Source organism: Cupressus sempervirens, chromosome 10 (assembly GCF_028749045.1).
Source record: "Cupressus sempervirens isolate cs-2001-9-10 chromosome 10, ASM2874904v1, whole genome shotgun sequence".
Classification (NCBI taxonomy): domain Eukaryota; kingdom Viridiplantae; phylum Streptophyta; class Pinopsida; order Cupressales; family Cupressaceae; genus Cupressus; species Cupressus sempervirens.
This window is the reverse complement of record NC_143127.1, coordinates 33,566,179-33,575,223: the sequence shown is the minus strand read 5'-3', so window position 1 is coordinate 33,575,223 and position 9,045 is coordinate 33,566,179.

The following is a 9,045-nucleotide window of genomic DNA, read 5'->3' as shown; positions in this document are numbered from 1 at the left end:
AGGAACGAAAATGCATACAGATGACAAGGCAATAGCTAAGCTAGAGCAACAAGAAGAACAGAGTGTGCAAGACACACAATTGCCTAGTATCAGCCCCCAACATGAAACAAATGAGAATATTGAAACAATAACTATAAAGGATGTTTCTGATGTCATAGCTCAGAACATCAATCCCCTTTCAGAAGAAGACCTCAAAAAGATACTAGATCAGTCCACACTACAGGAAAAACTATGTGATAATCCTGTATTGGTGAGTGTGAAAGAGTTGCAGAAGACAATGACTCATACAACAAGGGAGAAGGTGAATACACAAGAACCACCTAAAATGCCCGCTTGAGTCACTCATGTACAACCTTTGGACAAACTAATTGAAGCTACATCTAAGAAGGTTGATACACTTGAGAAAGATAGAGTGGAAACACAAGTCACTACTGAAGAACAACAAGAAACAGATTAGATAGACTTATCTGCACCTACAACACAAGATCAAGGTGCATCACAAGTCATTTTAGAAGTCAAGGGAAAGCTTGAAGAGATAGAGCCAACACCTAGAATGAGGGAGCAAGTAGCTATACAAGCCCTAGTAACCTTACTAGCATCCGGTACTCCTTCCACTCAAACTCTTCAGAAGTCGAGCATAGATGCAACTCCATTGTAGACCTTAGTGTCAAGCCCGAGTACATCAAAGGCAGAGGAAGTAATCCAATATGGAGACATGAGCTTTGATGAAGATTTTTTTCTACCAAAGTATGATTATGATACAATAACTATAGAACAAATGGGCATACTCCAACAAGCCCTAGCAAGGAAGAAGCATCAAGAAATACTTAGAAGGGAGCATAGGTAGAAGCAGGCACTGCAAGATATTAAAGACATCTTTTTAGATGCATTTAGTCTACTGACTCTAGATGAGACCAAGACACTCATTGAACAACTAACAAACATAGTGGAAAAGGCCAGTGATGTCGACCTAGACACAAATGTAAAATTGTTAGGATGGTCAGAAAAGAAGTTTCAGAGCAAAGTGAATGAAAAGATATCAGGTGATATAGCACTAACACAAGTTGCATTGGCAACTAAGGTTAAGGATGTGAAGAAGGTACTTGAGAATATCTTCTCATTATACACTAAATTGTGCAATCCAACACTCTTCACCCAAGAAACCAAAAGTCGCATTTTGAGCTTGGAAAGTCATATAAGTTCATCAGGTGCAGAATTACCAATGACACCAACTCAGAGTGAAAAGCACTTCAAAACACTGCTACAAATCCAAAGTCAATTAATTGCATTGATAATAGAGGAGGCCAACATAAGGGCCAAATTGATTAGCATTCAGACAACCTTGACCCCCCATACGAAAATTTTGCACAAGGAACTAGGTTATGCTAAAACACTCATGAAGAAAGGCCCCCATCTTTCAACATTAGATGGCCTAGTCCACCTTGTTGTAGAGCTTGCTATCCAAATCAAGTCTTTAGATGTTGCATGTGAAAATTAGGATGCAACTCTCGAGATAATATTAGATGTCCATAAATCTTTTCTGGACAAACACACTGTAAGCGTATAGCCCATTAACATAAGTGTTAAAAAAGGGGGAGAGATAGAATAAAGGGGGAGAGTATCAAGTAAGACAAAGGAGAGATAGAATAAAGGGGGAGAATAAGCCAAAGGGGGTGAGCAAAATGAGAGAATTTTGGAGGAGATAAAAGGAGGATGAGAATTGGGAGAAACAAAAGGAAGAGTAAGAAAAAGGGACAAAGAAAAGACAGATTAAGCTAAGACAGAGCCAGCATCACAAGCATCACAATACAAGGAGTATTAGATGAAAGAGTATCAGTTAAGACACATTTACTCAGCTGGAGTACAAAATTTTGGATACAGAACAAACCTATCAACTCAGGGGGAGTTATCACATTCTTAAGGTATCTAAGTTGTTACAAAAATTTTAAATTTTGAAGTTTTGTACATAAGCCAAGTTAGAAATATGTTATGCTCATGAAATTAAGGATATTAATGTAAACTCAAGTGTTTTTGACACTCATGTCAAAGGGGGAGATTGTTGATCTTAGATTGGTTTTGACAAAGTGAATGTCAACACACTTAAGTTATTTACTTAGTTCATGTTGAACAAGTAGTACATGCTAAGCACAACATGTATATATTATAGAGCATGCCAAGTCAACAATGAGTGTCGAGCCATTCATGTGCTGAGTCACTCAAGTGTCGAGCAAACTGTGGATGCTGAGTCATAGTATAGAGATTAGTATATGCTGAGCATTAGAGACTTCAGATGCCAAGGGACACAGTTTTGACATATTTGTTTGTTAAGGCACAAACAACTATGTAAACCATTTTTTAGCCAACTTAAAGATGAATTACGATATTTTTGGAGGTAAGGATGAATCTTAAATTGGATTCCCAATGCAATTACATACAACCAATTAGAAAAATGGATGAATCACAGCCATGGATTCATACCTAAGCCTAAGTCACCAAAATCTTTTTAAGGAGGAAAAACACTAAACTACCTATGATGTGAAGAGAGAAGTTTTCATACGCAAACAGAGCATTCATGGTGGCTAAGAAGTAAGATTACATTGCTAAATTAGTTAAGGCAGAATAGAGGAAAGGAAAAGGATACATCAAAGAGACATTTGATCAAGGAGGATCGAGAATACATTAGTTTAGAGGTGATCTATCATCAAGCAATCAAGTACTGACCGTAGGATCAATGTTGAGACATTCTAACAAGTGATTTCAGTCAAAATCTCTTAAAAGAGTAGTCCTAATAGGCTGCATTGAAATCCTTTAACATGGTGCTTGCTTAATTGTGAGTTAAAGTCTTTTAAGCAGGCACGCTTTTGATAGAGCGTTGAAATTCTTTAACATGGTAAGACCTAGCAATCTTTGTAAGCTTTTAATAGGGTAGACCTTTCATAGGGTAGATCGTGTTTCATGGTCAAAACATTGTAACCTTCATTGGATACACTTTATTACTACAAGAGTGAAGATTTGTGGGTGTCATCCCCACCTCAGTTTTCCCTTCTCATTGGAGGGTTTCTAGGTAATCATATTTGGTGTCATATGTGTGTGAATGCTTATATGTTTACATGTTTTATATGTACATACTTTACATGTTATTTCAAATTACTCATTGAATGTATGAAATGGATGTGTGGTGAAAGTTTTATGGGTCCTAGTGTAAACTACTAATTCACCCCCCCACCCGAAGTTTATCTTTCCTATTGTAATTCCCAAAAAAGACTCTCTCAAGATTTGTCAAAAACAACTCCCTCTATAGTATGTATCAAATATTCATTAATATCCTTAGTTTCATTTTGATTTTCATCCATAGGTGTATGGATGTCTAATACCAACTATATTAGCTCCCTCTTTGACATCTCTTCTTGTAATTCAACTTCTCCCTCTTTCATTGGATGGTGATTTCATAACATTGCCCCCTCTTATATCTACATGTATTCAATGGTAATTGAAATATACATATTCTCCCTCTTTGACAACAATGCCAAATACATCATCCATTCTATACACATAATCCTCTTTGTCACTATCTTACTAATCTTGCAATATCACTGCCTCTTTCATCTTTGACTTGTAGCTTCAAATACTCATACCTCTGTCCATATTTTCACAACTTTAGGCAACTCCTAAAGTGTGACCTCCTGCATCAATGTGTAAGATATTTTGATCATGACATTTGATGCAATGCTGCATCTTTTCTCAACTTGCTTTAGATAGGGGAATGACCCCTAACTTACCTCTTAGATACTCAAATGCATCCTTATGTAATGCCTTAGTAAATACATTAGCTATCTGCTTCTTTGTGTTTACATATTCCAGTCTAACTTCTTTGTCTTGTACTAACTCTCTCAAGTAATGATACTTGATTGCAATGTGCTTGGTCTTTGTATGCATCAGAGGATTCTTAGATATGTTTATAACACTTATTTTATCACAATATATCACCATAGGTTCAATAATCTCTTCCTTCATACCTTTTGATAATTGCTTGATCCACACAATGTTTGAATAATTAACTACTGCAAACAACATACTCAGCCTCTGTTGTGGATTGAGAAATACAACTTCGCTTCTTGCTTGACCATGAAATTAATTTCTTTCCTAGAAAGAAAGTGCCTCCACTTGTGCTATACAAGTCATCAATGTTTCCAACCCAATCAACATTTGTATAAACTTTTAGCTCAAACTTGTCATTCTTCTTTCCTTTCAAATATCTCAGTATCATTTTCACAGCCATTATGTGATTCTCCTTAGGATTAGCAAAAAATATTGCAACAATACCAACTGCTAATGCAATGCCAAGTCTGCTATGAACAACATATTGTGATTTTTCAATTATTGACTCATACAATGTTTGATTTACTTCAGTAGAATCATCATTCTTTAAAAATTTGTGTCTAGTCACCATAGGTGTTCCAACAGGTCTTGAATCTTTCATTCCAAAAGTCTTCAATATCTCCTTGATATATTTTGATTGTGTAATGTAAATACCTTTCTTCATCTGATAAACTTGCAAACCAACAAAGAATTCAATCTCTCCAAACATTTAAATCTCAAATTCTTTCTTCGTCTTATTAGAAAATAATTTGGATAACATATCATGTCCTCCAAATACGATATCATCAACAAATATTTCAGCTAGAAATATCTTGTTCTCAGATTCACTTTTCAAGTATAGATTGCTATTGTCATTAGTTCTTGCAAAAGCGATTTTCACCAAATAAGTGTGTAACCTTTCAAAGCAAGCCCTAGGGGCTTGTTTCAAACCATATACTTCTTTGTGCAATTTACATATTATTTTCCTCTTGTTAGGATCAACAAATCCTTCAAGTTGTTTAATATAGATTTCTTCTTCCAAGATTCCATTCAGAAATGCAAATTTTATATTCATTTCATATACTTTAAATCCTTTGTAAGCAACATATGCAAGAAAATTTCTTACTCCTTCCAACCTTTCAACTGGAGAAAATATCTCTCCATAGTCAACTCCTTCCTCTTGTGCATATCCCTTACAAACTAATCTTGTTTTGTTTCTTGTGACTTTACCTTTCTCATTCAGCTTGTTACTGAATACCCACTTTGTTCCAATCACATTCTTGTCCTTTTGGCTTGGTGCCAACGTTCATGTCTTATTCTTCTCTATTTGATCAATCTCTTCATTCATTTCTTTAATCCAATCTTCATTCTCCAAAGCATCTTTAACTAATCTAGGTTCAAACTCACATAGTAAACAAGTATCCTTCTTCAACTTGTTTCTTGTCATGAATCCTGAATTTTTTTATCCAATGATTTGATCTGGTGTCTTCTCACATATTTTTCCAAGATAGGTTCAGATCTTCTCTCTTCTTGTACTAATTCACTTGGTCCAACTTGCTCATCTTCTTTAGGTATCTCTGGTTGTAACTCGACATTGTCTATATGGTATTCAATTTCCTCTCTTTGATGTTCAAATTCTTCTTTGTGTGACTCAACTCCTACAACCTAATGCTCAACAACATGTTGATGCTTGAAAAAGCTTTTATATTAAACCTTAGTAGTGCCTGGTTGTTGATGCTCGACAACCTCTTTCTCTAGTTCAGGTAATGTACTAGGTTCTCCTTCATAGATGTAGACAAAGCTTTTGTAATCTTCAGGTTCTTTCTTGCATTCCTCTTCTTTCTTTTCTGTAAATTCATCAACTCTAACATTTACAAATTCCACAATTTTGTTAGTGTTAGAATTCAAACACTTGTCTTTTAGTGGAATATCCTAAGAATACACCTTCATCACTCTTTGCATCAGTTTTTCCTTTTCTTGCATCTTTCAATATGTAACATTTTCTTCCAAAGACTTTGAAATAATTGACATTAGGTGCATAGCCATATCAAAGTTCAAAAGGGGTTTTGTTTATACCTTTCTTAACTTGAACTTAGTTTAGTGTACAAATAGCAGTACGTACTACTTCTCTCCAATACTTTTTGTGAAATATTCTTCTCTATCATTCGTGTCCTTGCACAATCCATGATTAATATATTCCTTTTTTCTACTATCTCATTCTGTGGTGGAGTCCTTGGTGTACTAATTTGTCTCTTGATTCCTTTGTTAGTGCAAAATATATTGAACTCATTTAATATGACTCACCTCCTTTATCTGATCTCAAGCACTCCAGACTCTTACATTTTTCCTTTTCAACTCTAGCCCAATACTGGAGTTAAACATTTGAAATGCATCATAGTTTTATTTAAGAAACATCATAGTCATCATTATATAGAAGTCATCAACAAATAAAATAAAGTACTTGTTACCATAATAACTTTGCACTCCAATAGGACCACATAAATCAGTATGAACCAACTCCAAAATATTATTAGAAGAATAGGTCTTTCTCTTGAAGCTAGACTTTGTCATTTTTCCCATTTAACATTGTTTATACATGCCTTTATCAATTTTTCTCAATCTTGGTAACTGTCTTACTCTTTTCATCTTACTAATGCTTACCAAATTATCAAAATATACATGATATAGCCTCTTATGCAATAACAAAACATATTCAAATTGTGCAAATAGACATATATCTTCAAATAGGTCTAGATAGAACATGTTACCTCTTTTTTTCTCTCCACTTCTAATTAGTTCACTAGTAGTATCATAAATCTTTTCTTTCTTAGTAGCCTAAATTGTTCAAATATGCCACATTGAACAAGTTACATTTGAAACCATTGACCCAATATACATTGTTACATATGATCTTATCATTCAATATAATTGATCTTTTATCTTTCACATAACATGGTGTATCATTTCCAAACTTAATGCAACTCCCATTATAATGTTCTAGCTTTTCAAACTTACTTGTATCACTAGTCATATGATGTGAGCAACCACTATCAATTATCCATATGTCATTATTATTCACATGTGAAATTAAAGAATTTTTCTCATCCTCATTAGGTTCATCTTTCATTGCAACATAAACAACTTCTCCATCATTTTCATTAGTATCACTATCAAAACCATCTTCTTCAACAATGTAACATAATTTCTTAGCTTTTCCCTTGTAGTCTTTGTTACCTTGGTTGTCTCTGTCATATCTCCTTCCTCTCTATATGTTGTATTTCTTCTCTCCCTTCTCATCTCTATCAAGGCATCTTGTAGAAATATGACCAAATTTTGTACATGTAAAATATATAATAGGAAGTTTACCATTGTATTTGCCTTAAATTCCTCTCAGTAGCCTTCTTGCCAATAATGCTTCTAACTCATCAATGTCATCATCTGATTCAGTATCATTGTCCACATTCTTATTCTTTTTCTTTCTTTTAGATAAATCAAGGGTTAGTTGAGACTTGAAAGAACATTCAATAGTAGAAGGTGTATAGTTATCAGAATTTGACAATTCAAATGCAGCAAGTCTAATAATTAGACTATCCAAAGTTAGATCATTACTAGGTTTACATCTCAATTCTTGAATTATAGATACTCTAATTGCATAGATAGGAAGTAAGTTCCTCAATACCTTTCTTATCACAATCTCATTAGATATGTCTGCTCTAGTATAGCATTCACAAGCTCCTTGATTCAACCACAATACTGTGCAATAGTCTCTCCTTCTTTCATTCTCATGTCATCAAACTTGCCTCTCAAACTTTCTACTTTAGCCCTTAACACATATTTATATCCTCCATAGATTTGTGCCAACTTATCCCACATTTTCTTTGTAGTAGTGCAATCCTTTATCATCAAATTCAACATAACTCAGAGAAGATGCCAGATCTATCATCATTTGATTGTGCTCCCACATCTCCTTCATTTGTTTAATAGTCATGGGTCTATGTACTTTGATATATTCATTGTCCAAGTAGTATAATGCAAAATCTCCAACAATAGATAGATGCAATCTCATCAGTGGTTCTCATGTAGGGAAGTTCTCTTTGTTTAGCATAGTTATCTCTCTCTTGTACATCTTAAGTCCTTCAAACTTTTTTTACAAGCACGAAAGCTTTGATACCAATAGTTAGAATATTTAGAATAACTAAGAGGTGGGGGGGGGGGGGGGGGGGGTGGTGAATCAATTATCATTAGGTTCAGATGTACTATTTCAACTTTTAACAACTTCAAGGCCTCGACTATTTACTGATCGAAAAAAAAAAAAAACAATTTTTTTAACAACTTCAAACAACTTATTTAAACTCATAAAATCACTCAGAGAATATAGCAACTTATCAACAAATTAACTTATTCATTCATCAGTATCTCTTTATTCAGTATATTTTGACTAACAATAAATAACATACATCACAAAACAACATTCACACATATATGACACAAGGATTTAACGTGGAAACCCAATTTGGAAAAAAACAACCAAGTAACATGCTACCACTTTTCACTCTTTTGAAGTGAGCTTGGTTAAGAGCCAACCCTATTAAAGGTTACAAAACACACTGTTAGGTGTGACTTTGTTAAAGGATTTAATCACCCTATTAGGAGTGGCCATGTTAGAGGACTTTGAATCATTCTATTAGAATGACACCTTGATTAAAGGATTCACAAAATGACTGTTAGGTCAACCTTGATTATATGATTTTACTATCACAATGGTTAGAAAGAAACAACTAGGTTTGATCTGTCAAAATACAACTCACTTTATGAATTCAGATCTCCATTCAACTCAATTTTTGGTTCATTGACTAGACTTCATTATACTTTCCATCTCTGATCTTCGTGGCAACCCTTCAAGAAATCACACTTCACCAATCTTCACACTTTTTTTTTGCTACTCTTTTCTTCACAAGTTCTTCACAAAATCACTAATCAACAACAAACCAACCTTAATAAACATCCCTTATGCCTCCTTAAATAGGTAGCTTTGATCTTTTGCCACTTAAACATCACCATAGATCTTAGGGTTTGATCAGATTCATTAAATCTGGTCCATCATTTTGTCCTTCTTCTCTTTTCTTGAAACTACTAGAAACTTCTCCTTGAATCCTTTCCTTTAATCACTTAACAAACTCAATTCAT